This window comes from Protopterus annectens, chromosome 9.part0 (genome assembly GCF_019279795.1).
Source record: "Protopterus annectens isolate FY-2018-M chromosome 9.part0, PAN1.0, whole genome shotgun sequence".
Classification (NCBI taxonomy): Eukaryota; Metazoa; Chordata; order Ceratodontiformes; family Protopteridae; genus Protopterus; species Protopterus annectens.
In genome coordinates, this window is record NC_056743.1 from 1,436,349,818 (window position 1) to 1,436,369,605 (window position 19,788).

A 19,788-nucleotide genomic window follows, 5' to 3' on the forward strand; every position below is an offset into this window, starting at 1 on the left:
TATTGTGGTGAAACAATACTGTTTAGCATGAGGTTTGCTATTTACTTTTAAAAGAGGCACCATGTCAAATCTCAACAATCTTGGGTAAAGAGCCACCTTATCTAGGTGCTGATCTTATAATTTTGTTTTTTATTTTGCTCCCTCCATTGCTGTTATCTGATTCCTCTACTGCCAGCCCCCATGCTGGTCAGATCCCCTATGTGTAGTGTCTATGAGGAAAAGCTGCCATGCTCAAGAGTGGGACCAGTCCAGGCAAGAGGTCATCATACTGCATCTTGCAGGAGATTTTTTTTTAAAACTCTATCTTCCACTGATGTGCAGGGCTATTGCCATCAGTTGGACATCAGTGGCACTGCAAGGAACTGCCCCACCCAGGGTTGCCAGATATGTGAAGGGACAGGTAGGGACCAAAAAAAAAAAGGTCCTTCACGCTAAGTGAGGACAAAAAAAAAATTCTTTAATGCGGAACATCAGATAGTTCCGCATTAAACAGAAGTAGCACTGTTTTGCGATTTTTGATTGGCTTGTATACTGGCATACAGGCCAATCAAAAATGACAAAACCGAGCTACTTCTGTTCAATGCAGAATATCAGGCAGTTTCCCATTAAACAGAAGTGACTCTGCTTTGCGATTTTTTGATTGACTTGTATACCGGCATACAGGCCAATCAAAAAAAACAAAGTGGAGGCTGTTTTGTTGGGATTTTAACTGGCAATTCAGGACTCAGAATCAGGCTGCTGATCCCGGGACAGTCCCACTCAAATAGGGACGTCTGGCAACCCTGGCCCCACCTATGTGGTAATACAGTCTTCTATGCTCATTCACCTGTAGCAGTAACAGCTGCCATAATGGCCTTGGCATCACATTTAGGGCTTGCAGACCAGCATGCTACTTCCACTCCTCCAAGAAAGATGCCAGACTGACGCCTTATCATTGCACTTACACCTGGCTAGCTCTAACATCTGCCTGAGCCGCTAGTTGAACTTAGGTCACCTGGGTGGAAATCATGGCTTTATCCCTGTACAACATGAAGCTGACTTAATTCCTACACTATATTAATAATGATCTCATATATCTCACTGTGATACTACATTCTTTTTTAACTTAAGTATCAGGTCTAATATTTTAGTCAAAGGCAAGCAGGTTGAAGTACTTTTTCCTTTACAAATCCTTGCAAGATGGGTATATATTTAGTATATCATAGAATTATCAGTCAGTCACAAAAACATTAATAGTGCTTGCGGGGAGCTGTCTGAATCATAGTTTTTTAGGCATTGGTCATGTGACTATGTAAATGCATCTGTTGTTTTTATATGTAATTTTTCTACAGTGCAGATTTTAGAAGTCAGGTTGAGACAGAGTAGTTGTGATACCAGGAATCCAGGACTATATAATGAACGTGTCTTTGTTAGAGCTGCTCAGTGTTTGGTGTCCTTTGTCAGAGGTCCAGAGTGTTTCTGCTTGAATTCAAACCATCCAAAGCTAAGAACAAAAAATTAAGCTTGTTTTAAGCTTGATCTGCACTTTTTACATTTGCATTTTATTGTTTCACAATATTAATTTGCTCCTTTTGACTGTTATTACTGTTTGCACCTGCTTATTTACCTGCACTTGTTTTCACTGAAATAATGCTTAGTTAGCACAGCCTAGATCCAGACTTGCTGAATCTAGCCTGTTTTTCATACACTTGAACTCAAATCCAGCCATCTTACATTAAGAAGGATCCCCCTGCACCCTTGTGGTGGAAGTGTAGATATAGTCTTGTCTGAGCTGGGGATTTCTGGAGGAAGGATCATTGTGTGATTTCCTATTGGCAGACTAGTCTAAAACTGTTTAATTTTACCTGTATATATAAGCCTCGCATTTGTACATTTATGGCTCAATTAACCAGAGCTGCTCTGTGTTTGTTGTCCTTTTCCAGAGGTCCAGAGTGTTTCTGCTTGAATCCAAGCCATCCAAAGCTAATAACAAAAAAATTAAGCTTAGTTTGAGTTTGATCTGCACTTTTCATCTGTAATTTACTGTTTTACTGCATTAATTTGTGCCTTTTTGACTGTTTTTACTGTTTGTGCCTGTTTATTATTTCCACTTGTTTTGCATTGAAATACTGCTTAGTTAAGACAGACCAGATCCAGACTTGCTGAATATAGCCTGTTTTAAATAAATTTGAACTCAAATCCAGCCATCTTACATTAAGAAGGGCTCCGCTGTACCTTTGTGGCAGAAGAGTGTGGATATAGCCTTGTCTGAGCTGGGGATTGCTGGAGGAAGGATCATTGTGTAAGTTCCTAATGGAAAAATAATTTAAAACTGTGAATTTTGACTGTATATAAGCCTCGTGATTGTACGAACCTGTACACCGTGCAACAGGAGTTAGCAGTGCCTGGTATAGATGCAAACGCCTAGAAACTATTTTTTCTATAGACACCAGTCAGTGAAACCCTCCCAGGTTTTCTGCTGCTCTCCGGACATGCAGCTGCACACTTCTGCACTGTAGGCAACTCAGCTGAGCACTGAGCAGAGTCGTCCCACTTTCCATCCCCGATCTTCTATAGAATAAATCCCCTTGTTAATCCCAGAGAAATAGCTGATTTAATTTGACCTCTCAGAAATTAGTACTTAAAGAATTACCTGCTACTATGGACAGTCAGTTTTCTAACATTTCTCCATCCAGCCTGATTGACATGGGCATCCTGAGGCAATGTAGCAATTGCCTCATGTATAGTGACAACCACTTGTTCCTAAACCAAACAAATACAGTATGCGAGAGATGTAACTATACCATGAAACTAGAATCAGTCCTCTCACATAACAATAAACAAGACCTCAAACAGGTAGTCAGCACACGTACTTCTCCACTCACACAAGATAAGGTCAAGACACATAAACCCATATACTTGGAGGTACTTACTAAGAGCCTACCAAAAGACCAGAGACCTCCCCAGCTCAAACAACCTTGACATACTGGTACACAAACAGGATCCACCACTGCACATCACAAGACACATATCAATGTCTCCATAATTAAGCCCCTAAGGCAAAACACCTCAAAACCTAATGTCCTATTCATAGGCGACTCAATAGTGAGACACACAGATGTCTCCGTCACCAGGTTGGTCAAGGAGAAGGTCACAGTCAGCTGCCTGTCAGGTGCCAGGATCTGTCAAATCACATATGCACTCAAGTCACTCAGCAACAATTACCATTATGACTCTGTCGTAGTACATGTTGGAGTGAATGACTTGAGACATACCTCTCTAGACTATATGAAGAGAGACATGACTGGCCCCTCAGATAATGTTTCCCAGGCAGGTATGTCCCTAGCCCTAAGTAGCATTCTACATTCACCTACGATAATGCCACAATATCATCTTCTTTCGGCTGTTCCAGTTAGGGGTTGCCACAGCTGAGCATCTGTTTCCATTTCTTCCTGTCCTCTGCATCTTGCTCTGTCACACCAACCACCTGCAAGTCCTCTCTCACCACATCCATAAACCTTATCTTAGGCCTTCCTCTTTTCCTGTTACCTGGTAGCTTCATCCTTAGCATCCTTTTCCCAATATACTCAGAATCCCTCCTCAGCACGTGTCCAAACCAACATAATCTTGCCTCTCTGGCTTTGTCTGCAAACCTTCCTACCTGGGCTGACCCTCTAATCTACTTATTCCTAATCCTGTCCACCCTCGTCACACCCAGTGCAAATCTTAACATCTTTAACTCTGCCACATCCAGCTCTAACTCCTGCCTTTTTGTCAATGCCACTGTCTCCAACCCATATAACATAGCTGGTCTCACTACCCTCTTTTAGACCTTCCCTTTCACTCTTACTGGTACTCGTCTGTCACAAATCACTCCTGACACTCTTCTCCACCCACTCCATCCTGCCTGTACTCTCTTCTTCACCTCTCTTCCACACTCACCATTACTCTGAACTATTGATTCCAAGTATTTAAACTCATCCACCTTTGCCACCTCTACTCCTTGCATCCTCAACATTCCTCTATCATCCCTCTCATTCACACACATATATTCTGTCTTAGTCCTGCTGACCTTCATTCCTCTTCCCTCTAGAGCATATCTCCATCTCTCCAGGGTCTCCTCCACCTGTTCCCTACTCTCACTACAGAACACAATGTCATCTGCAAACATCATAGTCCATGGGGACTCCTGTCTGATCTCGTCTGTCAAGCTGTCCATCACCATTGCAAATAAGAAAGGGCTCAGAGCTGATCCTTGATGTAATCCCACCTCCACTTTAAGCGCATCTGTCACTTCCACTGCAGACCTCACTGCTGTCACACTACCCTCATACATATCCTGTACCACTCTTATTTTATTATTTATTTATTTTACATTTGTTGACCGGGCTAGTCTAGCTGGATATTTGTCCATTTTCAGTAGAGGCCTGGGCAGAAAAGCTCCAAACATTTCAAATAAAGTTCACATCTGCAGAAGTACATATTTAGAAAGCAAATACATTCACCGTAATCAAAACAGAAAATTTTAAGTAGTCACACATTTATAAAGTATATAAAAAAAAACTACAAAAATATTTGACTAGACTTAGTATAATTAGTAATGAAGTTAGAATTAAAAGTTGAGAAAGAATAATAGATAAAAAAGTATAGTATAGATGTAGATAAGAAAGGAAGATAAAAGGAAAGTGAAATAGAGAAGTAGTGGAGTAATACATCTAGTAGTAATATATGTCAGTTTTTTGAGAATATAGTGATAAGTAAGACTATGATGGAGAGGTAGAATAGTTGTTGTTTAGATGAAATTATTTCAGAGATGAGAAAGGTAGGGTTGAATCAAGTAATAAGAGTAAGTTGGTCAGTCAGGTTTAGTACAGGGGCACATCCAGTGAGTTTTGAGGAAGAGCTTAAGCTTATTTTTAAACAAGAGTAATAGAGGGAAGTGTGGAAAGTTCAGAGGGAAGTAGGTTCCAGGTTTTTCCAACAGTATTAGAGAAGGGAGAGTCTCCAGCTCTATTGTTTGATTTATTGATATATACAAGAAGTTTTTGTGAGGATCTTAGGGACTTCAGATTATAATAGGGGTGAATAAGGTTAGATAGGATGGGTGTTTTGGCAGGTTGATAAAGTATTTTATGGGCGATGGCCAGTTGATTGAATTTCAGCTGCTGCTGTAATTCAAGCCACCCTAGATGCTTTAGATTAATACAGTGGTGTGTTCTGAATGGGTTACCTGTGTCAAACCTGGCTATGCTATTGTAGGAGTTTTCTAGTTTCTTAAGGTTATTTTTTGACAGATTAGTAAAAATGGGTGAGGCATAAAGAAGGGTAGAGATTAGATGGGTGTGGGCAATAGTTATTCTAGTTGCAGGAGTGAGGAAAGGTTTGATTCTATAAAGCAAACCTATTTTTTTATTAGTAGTTTTCAAAATGTTGTTGATATGGGCGTCAAAGTTAAGGTTGTTGTCTATGGTGATACCTAGCAGTTTGGTAGTAAGATCTTGGGATATAAGTGTATCATTATTGGATGTTACAGTGAAGTCTATTGGGGGAGATTTACTGGTAGGTGTAAATAGGAGAAGTTTAGTTTTTTTAGGGTTTAATAGGAGACAGCGTTTTGTAAACCATAGTTCTACAGAGTTAAATACATCTTGAGAAAGGGAGTGCAGTTCTGATACAGATTTGGCTGAGCATATAAGTGTGGAGTCATCCGCGTATTGTATACATGTAGCTTGGGGAACTACTTGGTGAAGGTCATTGATAAATATAGAAAACAGAAGAGGGCCCAGTATTGACCCTTGAGGGACACCAATATTAACAGGTAGATGAGTAGAAAGAATGGTGTTCCAGAGCACAGCTTGATGTCTGTTATTTAAGTAGGACTGGAACCATTTTATAGCTAGTGGGTCAAGAGACAGAGATTTGAGAATGTTTATGAGTATAGTGTGATTTACCATGTCGAAAGCCTTGGACAGGTCAATGAAAAGTGCAGAGGAAAGCTTGTTAAGGTTACGGTTTTTGTTGGTGGTATCAATAAAGGAAAGAAGAGCAGTAGTTGTGCTATGGGAAGGTCTGAACCCATGTTGGGAGTTGGAAAGCAGGTCATTATGGAGAAGGTGGTCTAGCAATTGCCTGTGGATACATCTTTCCATGATCTTAGATAAAGGAGAAAGTAGGGCTATGGGATGATAGTTGGAGATTAAAATCTGATTTTTTGGATAGGGGCTACAAAAGTGCGGATATTGATCAAACTATTTCTGATGCCTGGAAATTGAGGCATACTAGATGTAGACCTTATTTGAATCCACATAACACTGCTGATAGTACAGGCAATAATACCATGGCCAATGATGACTTTAGAGTTGTATTCCAGTATGCCAATAATATTAATCAGTATGCAGACGTTGTTAAGAGATATTGGCATTTACTGCAAGATGTTCCTGGTCTTAATGAAAAAATTGGTGATATTCCTACTTTTAGTTTTAGGAATAATAGACCACTTAAACAGCATCTTTGTAATGGAGAACTACGCAGTACTGCTTGCATCTCCACCCGCTTAGGTACCTTTCCATGTAGAAATTGTAGTGCTTGTCCTTACATTTTTAGTAAAAGCACATACACTCATCCAACTAGACACCATAAGCTATGTTCAAATCAATACTCAGACTGTAAGACCACTGATGTTATTTATTTCTGCTTTTGCCAGCAATGTCCTGCTTTTTATGTAGGCAAAACGAACAGGTTGCTTAAAGACAGAATATTAGAGCACATCCGAGATATCAGAAATAGTAAGCAATCTAGTGCTTTAGCTAATCATGTTATGTCCACTGACCATTCTCACTCCTTTAAATTTTTTGTCTTGCAACGTATATATAGAAATCCCAGGGGTGGAGATTATAGAAAACACTACAGAAAGTTATGAACAAAAGTGGATATTGAAAATGAATGCTGAAAGATATCCTGGTCTTAATGGTACCACCTCTCTAACTCCATTCTTAAAGGCAAGACGCCTTAAACACTAACCATTGATGCTGCTTATATGAAGAATTCTTACATATGCATATTTTAGATATTTATACATCGTGTTTTTTTAAAATATTTTTATTGTATTTCTTAGTGCATTTCTCATTTTATGCTGTTTTTAGCCTTTTATTGTATTTTTAGTATCAGAGGTGAATGCCTTGTGCTTGCTCATTTAAAGTATGCCACTATTAACTTACTACAATTGATGTGATAATTGATTTCATCTGCATCTATTTAAGCATTGAGCTGCATTTTAGTTTTGTCTGATGAAGCAACAATAGTTATGAAAGCGCTCACCATTTGTTTTTTCTTTGTTTGTGTATTAAACGCTATTGTGTGTTACCTCGGTGCATTGTGCATTTATAATTTCTTCATTTTATTTTTGCACCGTGGTTTTACCCGCAGCCATCTCTTTTTTGTTCTTAAATGCAAAAAAATGCCTCATTATTCTCTTTGGCAAAGAAGTAGCCCTTGCTAATTATGATGTAGATAGCACCCCTCTAAGCTCAAACCCAGTGTTGTGAGACTTGAAAATACAGGTTGATAACAATCTAAACTTCGATCACCATGTGTCCATACTGGTAAGGAAAGCCTTCTACGTTGTGCATCTCATTAATAAGGGCATTGCAAGACTAAGGAGGTTACAACTCTGCTGTACGTGACCCTTAACAGACCATTAATTGAGTACAAAGCACTCTTCTGTATGTATCTCACCAGATACCTGCAGCAACTGGAGAGACCACAGAGGTTTATAACCAAGAGAATCCAGGACCTCCAAAATGTGATTTACATGAAAAGACTGAAAGCTCTGTCACTGTACTCTGTATCATACAGGCGATTTGTGCCTGGCCTACAGTGCAGCCTCTGACTCTGCCTTAATGGAAATGCTGCACATCTGCAAATCAAATGAGACAAGAGTCACTCGCTCCAGGGATCTCACCCTAGTCTGTGACAGTAACAGACCATGTTGAGACAGATATATCTCCCAGAGATTGCCATTCCTCTGGAATAAGCTCCCAATGACCGTATTTAAGAGCAACCTGGACAATTGGGTGGGTGACGATAAATTCACCCCAGGGGTGGCACCTATGTCATTCATGCACTGAGTAGTCGGTGCTGATCATAGAATCGCTTTCAGTACATCAGGGATAAATCTCAACAGAATCAGGGACAAATCTAGAAATAAGAGACATGGACAGTTTTAAACTACTAGTGCTATTAATCTGAGAAACTGACAAAAAAATAAACGTGAATTAATATACATTTTCTAAAGTAAAACAAGTCTATAAATCTAGAAAACAAAAACTGTGCAAGGTCCGAAACATGCTCAGATTCTATATTCTTTATTAAATGTGGTAAGCGCTTTTGCGAGTACTCGCGAAAGTGCTTACCACGTTTAATAAAGAAAATAGAATTTGGTCATGTTTTGGACCTTGCACAGTTTTTGTTTTCTTATTTTATTACTAGTAGTGTGAGGTCCAATAATCTTTGTTGCTGGTGCTCTTTTTGTTGTTATTAGTAAGTCTATAAATCTAATTATTGTTATTATTAAATGTAAAAAGTTGCCAATTCTAGGAAGGATTAAGAGGGACAGTTGAGAGAAATGTAAAACAGCACACGCTTAGAAATGCAGACTACTTGCCCTTTGCAAAAGTGTAACCACGAAGAGAAAACAATGTCAGCATTGCCCTTTGCAGACTCTATAGAAACAGTATATCGAAATAGTCTTTGTGGTTAATAATTTCCTTACCTTTGCAGCAGTGTTGGCGAGCTGGCTCCTGGCACAAAATAAGTTAATGCACATCACACGATCAACAAATGCAAAAGCAGTGTCTTGCATAATTCGGGTGTTGATCACTGGCATGTCACCCAAAATGTTGTGGCATGTCACCTTTAACATGCATGTCATAGGTTCACCATCACTGTGGTAGCATGTATTTTCTGAAGGATATGAAGTCTGTAACTCAAGCGTGTGTCTTTATTTAGTTACTTTAACTACTGATTTGCCAAAACACACACATTTTTATGAGGAACAAACCAAAAACATGAGACACAAATTTGGACACTGCAAAAATATGGACAGCTGAGAGGTATGCACTCCACACAACATGATGTGACAAAAGATTAAATGAGCTGAAAAAATCCATGCAACACCAGCAGCCCATAATTTCAGTGAACCTGATGGTGACAATGGTGACAAGCAGCTTAAACTTCAGATGAGATAGCAGTAATCTCTGATGTCATGAACGAAACAAATGTTTAAAAGGAACAGTGTCCACTGAAGTAAAAGTCAAAGGCTATACAAAGAAAATTTCAAGATTTCCTGGAGTCTGTTAAAGGTACTCATAGTGTCTGGGTGACTTCACCATATACAGTCTTTGAAATTATTATATTAAGTTGTAAGAGACTGACTACATGACAGAGTTCTCTAAGAACAATGTAAATCATTCGGTGACATGTCATTGCCAGGGTCTTATTAAGTTATTAGCTGCCTAACTACATTATGGAATTCTTTAACATAATGAAATGGTGTGCAATTATATGGCAAGTTGTTTGTTAGAAGAGTTAGTGCTTATTATGTTATTAGCTATCAAACTGCAAAACAAGATTCTAGGGATAGACTGCAAATGTGCAATGATATGAACTTTGGCTGATCAGCAGCCAGAGCCAAAGCTAGAGTGGGAAGAAGAAGATGGCTGCCCTTGGCACAGGTTGTTGTGGGAATGATTGGCAGATGCTGATAGTTTGAGAGTGCAGTATCACTACTGCTTTATGAATCCGTGAGGATATCACAGCTTCATAGTAAATGCTGACACTACATTTGTGATCACAGCTGAAACACTGAAGTGCTTCGTGAGTGGTTATTTAACTGTGGCAAGCTGTTTTTACATTTGGAGCAACAGCTTGCTATGGTTTCATAGAAGAAGGCCTTTTTTTAGAGGTCTTTAATGTTGAGTAGACCTTCTTTTTGTGCTCCTCAAATTTAAGTTGATGGGTAGCAGTTCAAAGAAATTAAAAAAAAATACTAGATGCTAAATGAGCTAGCCAGTTCTGCCAGCAGTATCAAACATTATAGATCAACAGTTTGCAGCAGCATGCAAATGGTTATGTCTTAAAATTAATGAGAAATGTATGCTGTTTGCATATTCTTCAGAAGATTTTATACAGAATGACTGAAGTCCAACATGTTGTAAATTAATTAGCTGTGTTTAGACAAAACAAACAAAGTGTTATTGTGAAATCTATAACATAACATTTATTTATATCCTCATGTGCTAGCAAACAACAGCTACAATACTACAAGTAGCTTTTAACTGGATGCCTGTGTTGGCCACTTTACAATAGTTTTCCTTAGCTACAAGAAACTTTCCTGAAGAAATGAATTGAGACCAAGTGTATGAACTATTGAAAATAATATTTCTTGCATTTTAAGTATTTTAATAAGGTATGCTAAAATACAGAGCATCTGAGTAAATGTATGTTTAATCTGTGCAACAACAGTACATTCTAGAAAAAACTGACATAGTTTAATTTTTTTTTTGGCAAGGGTGTGGTCTAACAAAGGAAACAAACATTACGATGATGGTATCTCCTGTACTAAGATGCACAACTGTATATCATACTGATTACAAATGATTTAAGATACCAGTATAAGTTTGTGTCTTTCGGCTTTTCCCGATTAGGGGTCGCCACAACGGAACTCCGGTCCGCTAATGATTGGTAGTGGATTTTTACTTACCGGGTTACCAGCCCTGATGCACAACCTTCAACGAAGGCACGCCCCATTCATGTATGCCTCCACACAGAAGACACTCTAGCTGAGAATCGAACGGGACAACGTCTTGCTATGAAGCGACAACGCTACCGCAGCACCACCACCGCAGTCAAGATATAAGTAAATTAGATAAATGAAACCAGCTGTCATGTTAACTACTCTTGAGATATTTTCAGCACACATCTGAGTTTATGGCTTCTTAGCATGATTAAAATTCCAGTTGACAAGTGAGAATATACATATATACAAATATTTCAAGCATGGGCAATAATGCCCTTCTTAAAAATATCTAAACTAGTGTTTGCTTTAGTATAATTTTGTAGTCTGTTCCATGTACCAGTTACAGTACACTTCTTATTCATACAGAATCTTCTACAGAGGTTGTCTGATGATTCTCTATAACGTTTTGATAACTCCAGGCATTCCCAGATGTAGTTGTCTCTAGATGCCCTCTATACTTGAATGAAGTTATCTTAAATATCTATATGAGGCACTGTACAAGTTCAAATATTTTAGTCTTTCATAATTTAAATTTTTACATCTATGGATGCCCTTTGTTTATTTCCACTGTACTCTTTCCACTTTACTCATGAGTTTTCTAATAAGGTTTCTGTATTATTATTCCATACTCAAGTTTGGGACTAATGTAACTAACAAACAATGATATCATCACTTCTGATTTCCTAGACTTTATATATCTTTTTATATAACCTATATTTTTATAACTATCATTAATTGATTGGTTGATAGGATTAGAAAAACTCAAGTCTAGATCTACCCACATGCTCAGGTTCTTAAATGAATGTACAGTTTCAGCTACTGTGAGCTGCAGTTAATATTCACCTTTCACTTTAAGTCTTCCAAATCTCATATGTTTAGTTTTTGATGTATCGATCAGCATATTATTTCCCTATGCACAAATAGTCAATTTATTCAAGTTATTTTTGCAGACATGCCCTATCTGTAACATGTGTAATCAGTTTACTCATTTTCATGTCATCTGCATACAGACTGTAGAACACCTCAGATGAAAAAGATAGATCTGAAAGATACAATCCAAACAAATATGGGCCCAGGACAGATCCTTGTGGAACACCCTGACTATAACCTCAAAATTACCTGTTCAATTGCTGTATGATACTTGCCATATCCTATTTGCAAGTATCCATTTTATGAAGGCAACATCAGTGTTTTGTGTATGGTCCTATCAAATGCTGAATTTATTTGTAAAGTTGCTTGTGTTAAAAATGTACCAATAGTGGGTCCTGCTAGACAGAAAAAAATACACCTATATGTCAGACTGTATTGTAACTGTTGAAATGAATGTAGTGCAACAGAAGATACTGGAAGAGAAGAGAAAAGAAGAGAAGAGAAGAGAAGAGAAGAGGAGAGGAGAGGAGAGAAGAGAAGAGAAGAGTAGAGAAGAGAAGAGTAGAGAAGAGAAGAGAAGAGAAGAGAAGAGAAGAGAAGAGAAGAGAAGAGAAGAGAAGAGATTAATCTCAGTCCAGCTAACTTTGAAACATAGCTTGAAATTATTTCAACGAACCAAGTACATGCACAAACTCTGTACCAAAATAAGGAAACTACACTCCTTCGCTCCTCATAAACATCCAGTAAAGAGTCCAGTGACACTGGAATAACAGACTTTATTAATGAACTTAAGCTTCTTTGCGAGATTTTTGTCAGTTTAAAATTCACCAACTTCCTCAGAAACACTGAAAGCATAAAACGGAAACAACGTCACTTAAAACACCACCCATTTAAGCACACTCTCATATTGATTAAAGCAATAAAACAAATTAACAACATATAAAAACTCTAGAAATATTTAGAAAAAACGTTAAATGCCACTGTATAAAAGTAAGAAAAAATATGAAACATGATTCCCTCATACTAAATACAGTATATCTTACTTCTGCTTAAAATAAAAATAAGAATAATTATAAAAATCACAACACATGAGTCCATAATGTCCCACTAGTTAACTCCAATTCTGTTGAACAATAAATATATAATCCCTAGTACTGATGAAATTGAGATAAAGTGAAAACAACAATAAAATAAAATAGAATAAATAAATAATGCTATGTCCTATCTCATGAGGCTCCTTAATCTCAATATGCAAGAAATAGACAACCTATCATTGATACCCGGGTAGTGGCAGGCATACAATCTTAGTTGCCATAGTAGCTCTCTTCCCTCTAAAATGAGAGTATCAACGGCACCCCTGCCATCCGATCTAACATGATCAATGATAGCAAATGAGAAAAGGTGGGAAGGATTTTCCTTTACATGTTTTGCCAATGCATTTTCTACCTTACCTTTTCTAATTGCGTATGTATATTCATAGATACACTCATTTCATTTTCTATCGGTCTTGCCGATATAGAAAACTGGGCAATGAGAACACTGGGCTAGATAAACAACTCCTGAACTGGTACAGTTGAATCTACCTTGAATAGTATATCTAAATTCTCTGATGACAAAAGATAAGCCCACCATAATGAACTTACAATACTGGCACATGTTACATGTATACATGCCAGATCTTGCCAACGTAAGCTCATACTGGGACTCTAAGATATTTTTTAGGTTTTTACCCCTCCTGAATGTTATTTTGGGGAATTCCTTGCAGTTGCTCTACACAGCCCATCTTGCATGAGATAACTCCAATTCTTATAAATAATAGAAATAATATCCTTTACATCCACAGTATATGTGAGAATAAGGCTATAGGGGTGGATTGTCTTGCTAGCTTTAACAAGTGGATTTGTATTCTCACTGGTATTGGAAGAATTTAATATGGGAACATAAAAACCTGACACCCGCTTATTATGGACTTCACAAACCAAGTCCAAAATTAGATCAGTCGGGTACCCTCTCCTTAAGAAAAGACTCTCCATGAATTTACATTCATTAACAAAATCACTATCTCGAGTCACCATTCTCGCAGCCCTCACCAGCTGCCCCATAATGATCGATTTCTTTTGAGAAAAAGGGTGACAACTGCTAAATTGGAGGTAGCTATTAGAGAATGTTTCTTTGTGGTGTATTCTAGCTATGTAACAATTAGTTTCCCTCTCTTTAGAAAGATCAACATCCAAATAAGAAATTCTGTCACTTTCCACGTTGAAAGTGAATTTTAAGAAATCAGTAAAAGAGTTGAAGTGATTTAAAAGTATATCCACTGTAGTTATTTCACCTTTTAGGATGATAAAAATATCATCCAAAAAGCGTATATATAACAATACCTTTTCCTGAAATAGAGGATATGTAAATACATATTCCCTCTCCCAAAATGCCATCACCAAGTTCACTACACTAGCACAGCATGAAGAACCAATACTTACCCCGATTTTCTGTAAATAGTATTTGTTGTTAAAGGATACATAATTGTTGGATAAAATTATATCCAGCAATTCGCTGACCAATTGTATTTCCTCCTTGGGTGCTCCTTTAACATTCATCAAGGTCAAAATCCAATACAGTGCCACTGTATGAGGGATGGAAGAATATAAATCCCTCACATCTATAGTTAAAAAATAACTATCAGCTTTGTAAGGGGTTTGATTTACTCTTGACAGAAATGACCAAGAGTCCTTTGAAATCTAAACTTCACTCGCTACATATTTCTTCAAAATAGAATCAACCACCTTAGCCCCTGCATAGGTTATGCTCCCTCTAGCACTAACCAACGGGCACAAAGGGGGGTCTTCAAGCTTTTTGTGAATTTTAGGAGAACTGAAAATTATAGGAATTTTAGGCGCTGGTATAGATATTTAATTAAATAAATGTAGATCTATTGTATTATTAATAATAAAGGAGCACCCAAGGAGGAAATACAATTGGTCAGTGAATTGCTGGATATAATTTTATCCAACAATTATGTATCCTTTAACAACAAATACTATTTACAGAAAATCGGAGTACCTATGGGTTCTCCATGCGGTGCTAGTGTAGCGAACTTGGTGATGGCATTTTCGGAGAGGGAATATGTATTTACATATCCTCTGTTTCAGGAAAAGGTATTGTTATATACACGCTTTTTGGATGATATTTTTATCATCCTAAAAGGTGAAATAACTACAGTGGATATACTTTTAAATCAGTTCAACTCTTCTACTGATTTCTTAAAATTCACTTTCAATTTGGAAAGTGACAGAATTTTTATTTGGATGTTGATCTTTATAAAGAGAAGGAAACTAATTGTTACATAGCTAGAATACACCGCAAAGAAACATTCTCTAACAGCTACCTCCAATTTAGCAGTTGTCACGCTTTTTCTCAAAAGAAATCGATCATTAAAGGGCAACTGGTGAGGGCTGCGAGAATGGTGACTCGAGATAGTGATTTTGTTAATGAATGTAAATTCATGGAGAGTCTTTTCTTAAGGAGAGGGTACCCGACTGATCTAATTTTGGACTTGGTTTGTGAAGTCCATAATAAACGGGTGTCAGGTTTTTATGTTCCCATATTAAATTCTTCCAATACCAGTGAGAATACAAGTCCAGCTGTTAAAGCTAGCAAGACAATCCATCCCTATAGCCTTATTCTCACATATAATGTGGATGTAAAGGATATTATTTCTATAATTTATAAGAACTGGAGTTATCTCATGCAAGATGGGCTGTGTAGAGCAATTGCAAGGGAATTCCCCAAAATAACATTCAGGAGGGGTAAAAACCTAAAAAATATCTTAGAGATTGGATGCCTGCCACTTCCCGGGTATCAATGATAAGTTGTCTATTTCTTGCATATTGAGATTAAGGAGCCTCATGAGATAGGGCGTAGCATTATTTATTTATACTATTTTATTTTATTGTTGTTTTCATTTTATCTCAATTTCATCAGTACTAGGGATTATATATTTATTGTTCAACAGAATACAATTGGAGTTAACTAGTGGGGCATTATGGACTCGTGCTGCAATTTTTATAATGATTCTTATTTTTATTTTAGGCAGAAGTAAGATATACTGTATTTAGTATGAGGGAATCATGTTTCATGTTTTTTCTTACTTTTATACAGTGGCATTTAACATTTTTTCTAAATATTTCTAGCGTTTTTATACGTTGTTAATTTGTTTTATTGCTTTAATCAATATGAGAGGGTACTTAAATGGGTGGTGTTTTAAGTGACGTTGTTTCTGTTTTATGCTTTCAGTGTTTCTGAGGAAGCTGATGAATTTTAAACTGACGAAAATCTCGCAAAGAAGCTTAAGTTCATTAATAAAGTCTGTTATTCCAGTGTCACCGGATTCTTTACTGGATGTTTATGAGGAGCGAAGGAGTGTAGTTTCCTTATTTTGGCACATAGCTTGAAATTAAATTACCTTGTTTAGGCCATAAAGATTGTATCTTACAGTTCTGATTGCAGTCAGAGACAAAATGTCTGCAAAAACCAGGACTAGGAATCCTACTGTATTGTCTTTAGGGGTGAACTAACTGCTCCATGGAAGGGTGGACTTTTTTTAAATGGTTTTATAAATTCCAGGTGCTATAACACATCTTAGCAGGGGTCTATATCATTTGAGCGAATTACACAAATTGTGAACGCTCATAATATGGAACGCACAGAACCTCAAACTTCCTATTGTGCGGGGCTGCATCCCCCCCCCCCAAATATATATTCCAACTCCGAGATCGCACTACAGTGAGGAAAGGGCAAATATCCCATTCTTCACTGTACCGTGTTCTCAGAAAAAGCACTTTGAGGTCTGGTACGTTCAATATTATGAGCATTCGCAATTTGTGCAATTTGCTCATATGATATAGACCCCTTAGCAAAGCTCAATGCGGGTGTATGGTAACACATATGTGCACAATTCTGGCTCAGCTGCTAGTAAAGGGGTAGTGTGTGAATCAGAAGTTAGATGACCAGATGTGTGTGATGTCATTCTGTAATTCAGTACTGAAATGATGCTTTAATACTAGATGAGACAGAAGTCTCAGGGCAGTCTGTTTTTGAAACCTGGCAAAGGAAGACCACTCACTCACATCATCTTGCTTTGCTCTAATAAGTGAACTAGGGAACAGTAATTCTTTAATCAGTCAGGAAAATATAATGAGATTAGTTAAGTATTGTTTTTCTGTATCTGTGTGAATCTTTCCATCTATGTTATTTCTAATATTCCTGTGAATGAAACTCTGGTGTTTATTGTAACTAGTTACTTAGTACTTTCATGTTCTTTTATTATTTATTATTAAATATATTTAAAATTTTCATTGTGTCTGACCTTTTAGAGAATATGTTAACCTCTGAGAGTACCCATATTTATTTGGTGACACTGTGGCCCCTCCTGAAAGCCTTGCTGCATTGGTAAAACACTACCATTTGTTTTAGTATTAATTTTACTCATTATAATTGGTTACCCTTGTAAGAGCCTTAAGAGTATCTGTCTTTGAAGTGTTCTGATGGCAGTATCTATCTTATCATCTGGGCAGAAGGGACATAGCAGGTAAATCTGTGCCAGTCTTTCTCAGGTGTGTATGTGTGGGTGTTTATGTGGGTGTGAAAATCAAATCTCAAAGAGTGTGTGTGTCAGTTACTTGGAGCAGGGACACAGATTACTGGTTTCATAGAGAGAGGGTGGTGGAAGACTTGGCTTGGAACACTAAGCTAAGGACTCAACTCTACAGCTGTGTCAGTGGGAAGTCTTATTTGGGCCTGGAGAGAGAGAAAGAGAGAGAGAGATAGAGAAACCCAGCCCCAAGACTAAGTGTGTTCTCTGTGTGCTCTTAAGGGAAACTGTGCTTGGTGCAGAGAGCTGCATCTGGAAACACTGTGTGCATCCATTTTTGTTCCAAGTGAACGACCATCACTAGTGTCTGTGGTGAGAATTGAGACTCCTTGATCACTGGCCCTGAGGAGGGACGTCACATATCCAATAACTGAAACTTGAATGTGTTTCATTTTCTGTTTTAATACACTTGTTGGTACAAAACATTAAATCCTTGAAAATAAGTTATACACTACTCTAATAAGCAACAGGGAATCTTCTTGGGCTAGGCTTATATAGGCTCCAGGGTCATTAGCCTAGTACACACCTATGAACCTATGAAGAGATGTTTTCTGTTTTTGAGAGGAGAAAGCCCATATCACTTTTCACAATGAGTTAACAAAAAGCTGTTTCCAGAGGTTGTAGAAAAAAACACATTGCTGAACAGACATTCAGTTTGAGTTATAAAAGACTTTCTCCACATCAGGATTTATGACCTTTGCAAATAGTAACAAAAAATAATGTCATCTCATTGTAAAAATAGTAATAGATTTTATTAAACATGCTTTTTGTCAGGTTAAATGACTTCTGCTTAGACTGAAAAAGATTTCTGATTGTAAATTCAAAATGTATGTATTTTTATTATTGCAAAGTGAGAGACTAGACTTTTAACAGATTTAACTAGTAACATTGCATACAGATTTCATTATGAGGTACCAACAATAAATTATACTTCGATGTAAACATATATATGTTGCATTGATTCTGAGCATTAGAAAAGTAATGACAGGCATATTTTGTTATATCTAAAAGACAATAAATATGCTACAGTATTATTCCAGAGACTAATACTGCATATGAGGGTTATGTTAAATTGGACATAACATGTTTCCCCCACCCATGCACACATGTAATCTTGAAGTAATAGAGTGAAGAACTTTGGGAACATGGAGACTGTTTTTCTTTTAACTTTTCTGATATTGTTAATCCTCGTTCATTCCTTACGTGTGGGTATTGGTTCCGACCTCGGAACTGAGCCGGTCATCTTCCAAGCTAGCATCAGCTACAAACTCTTGAGCTAAAACTCTTACCCAGAATTCCCCTCTCCCTGTTACCTCAGATTTAGTTTGGCGCGTCGCCATTCAGTCGTGTCAAGCTACGTCTCTTGAGCCAAGTACAGTATTTTTCTTCATACTAAGTTCTAAGACAGCTTTTTTTTCACAAAAAAAAGTTTTTAGATAGTTATCTCTTACCTTATCACATTTAGCGACTGCAATATTTGAATCTTTTTCAACTCCTTTCCTCTCTTTTTACCGTGAGGTAATCCTTTTTTACCATCGTTGGTAAACCCCTTTTCCTTCTTACCGTCGGGTATTTCTTGTACCATTGCTGGTATTTTTCTGTTTTTTTTCTTTCTTTCCTTAACTAACATGGTAGATAAAAAAGGTAGCCCAGGGTTTAAAAGATGTTTAGATTATGGCCATAAATGACCTACTTCAGATGCACATTCCCTGTGTGTCTATTGCTTGGGTGTGCCTCATTTAACAGTTGACCCGCCTTGTGGGATTTGTAAGAATTTCTCTAACAGGACATTAATTGAGAGAAAAAATAAATTAATATTGAAGGGATTACTTAAATCTCCTTTTTCAGAGGCTATTTCTGGGTTGGAGGCTTCAACCCCTCCAAGATTCAATAAGAAAAATAGTGATGAACATAAAAAGGCCAAGTCTCTTCCTTCATCCCCAGCTGGGGACCCTCAGGAACTGAGACCCAAGAAAGCTAAGCTTTCCAGTTCGGATTTGACTTCTTCGACTTCAGCGCTTTAGGTGCCTAGACCCTCAACACTGAGGCAGTCAGCGCCATCTGCGACCTCGGCACTGACTAGTGTGCCCCATACCACGTCGGTACCAAAGAGCTCCTTGGTTCAGACTCCCTTACCAGCATCAACTGTCCAGTCGATGCAGACTGTTATGACGTTGATGGATGTTTTGACACCCATTTCCTTTCCAGCGCTTTAGGTGCCTAGACCCTCAACACCGAGGCAGTCGGTGTCATCTGCGACCTTGGCACTGACTAGAGTGCCCCATACCACGTCGGTACCAAAGAGCTCCTCGGTTCAGACTCCCTTACCGGCACCAACTGTCCAGTCGATGCAGACTGTTATGACGTTGATGGATGTTTTGACGCCCATTTCCTTTTCAGCTCTGACAAACTACCCGGCACAGACTACTCTCTCGGTACCAACCATTCAGCCTTCGTCACTGATGTTTTCGGCTCAGGCCTTAGCGCCGACAAC

At 37.9% G+C, this 19,788-nt stretch overlaps 1 pseudogene; it reads right to left on the reverse strand.

Moving 5' to 3' along the window:
* LOC122810696 overlaps nt 1-19,491 on the reverse strand; it is a 66,858-nt pseudogene extending 47,367 nt beyond the window's left edge.
* Nucleotides 19,492-19,788: the final 297 nt, after the last annotated feature.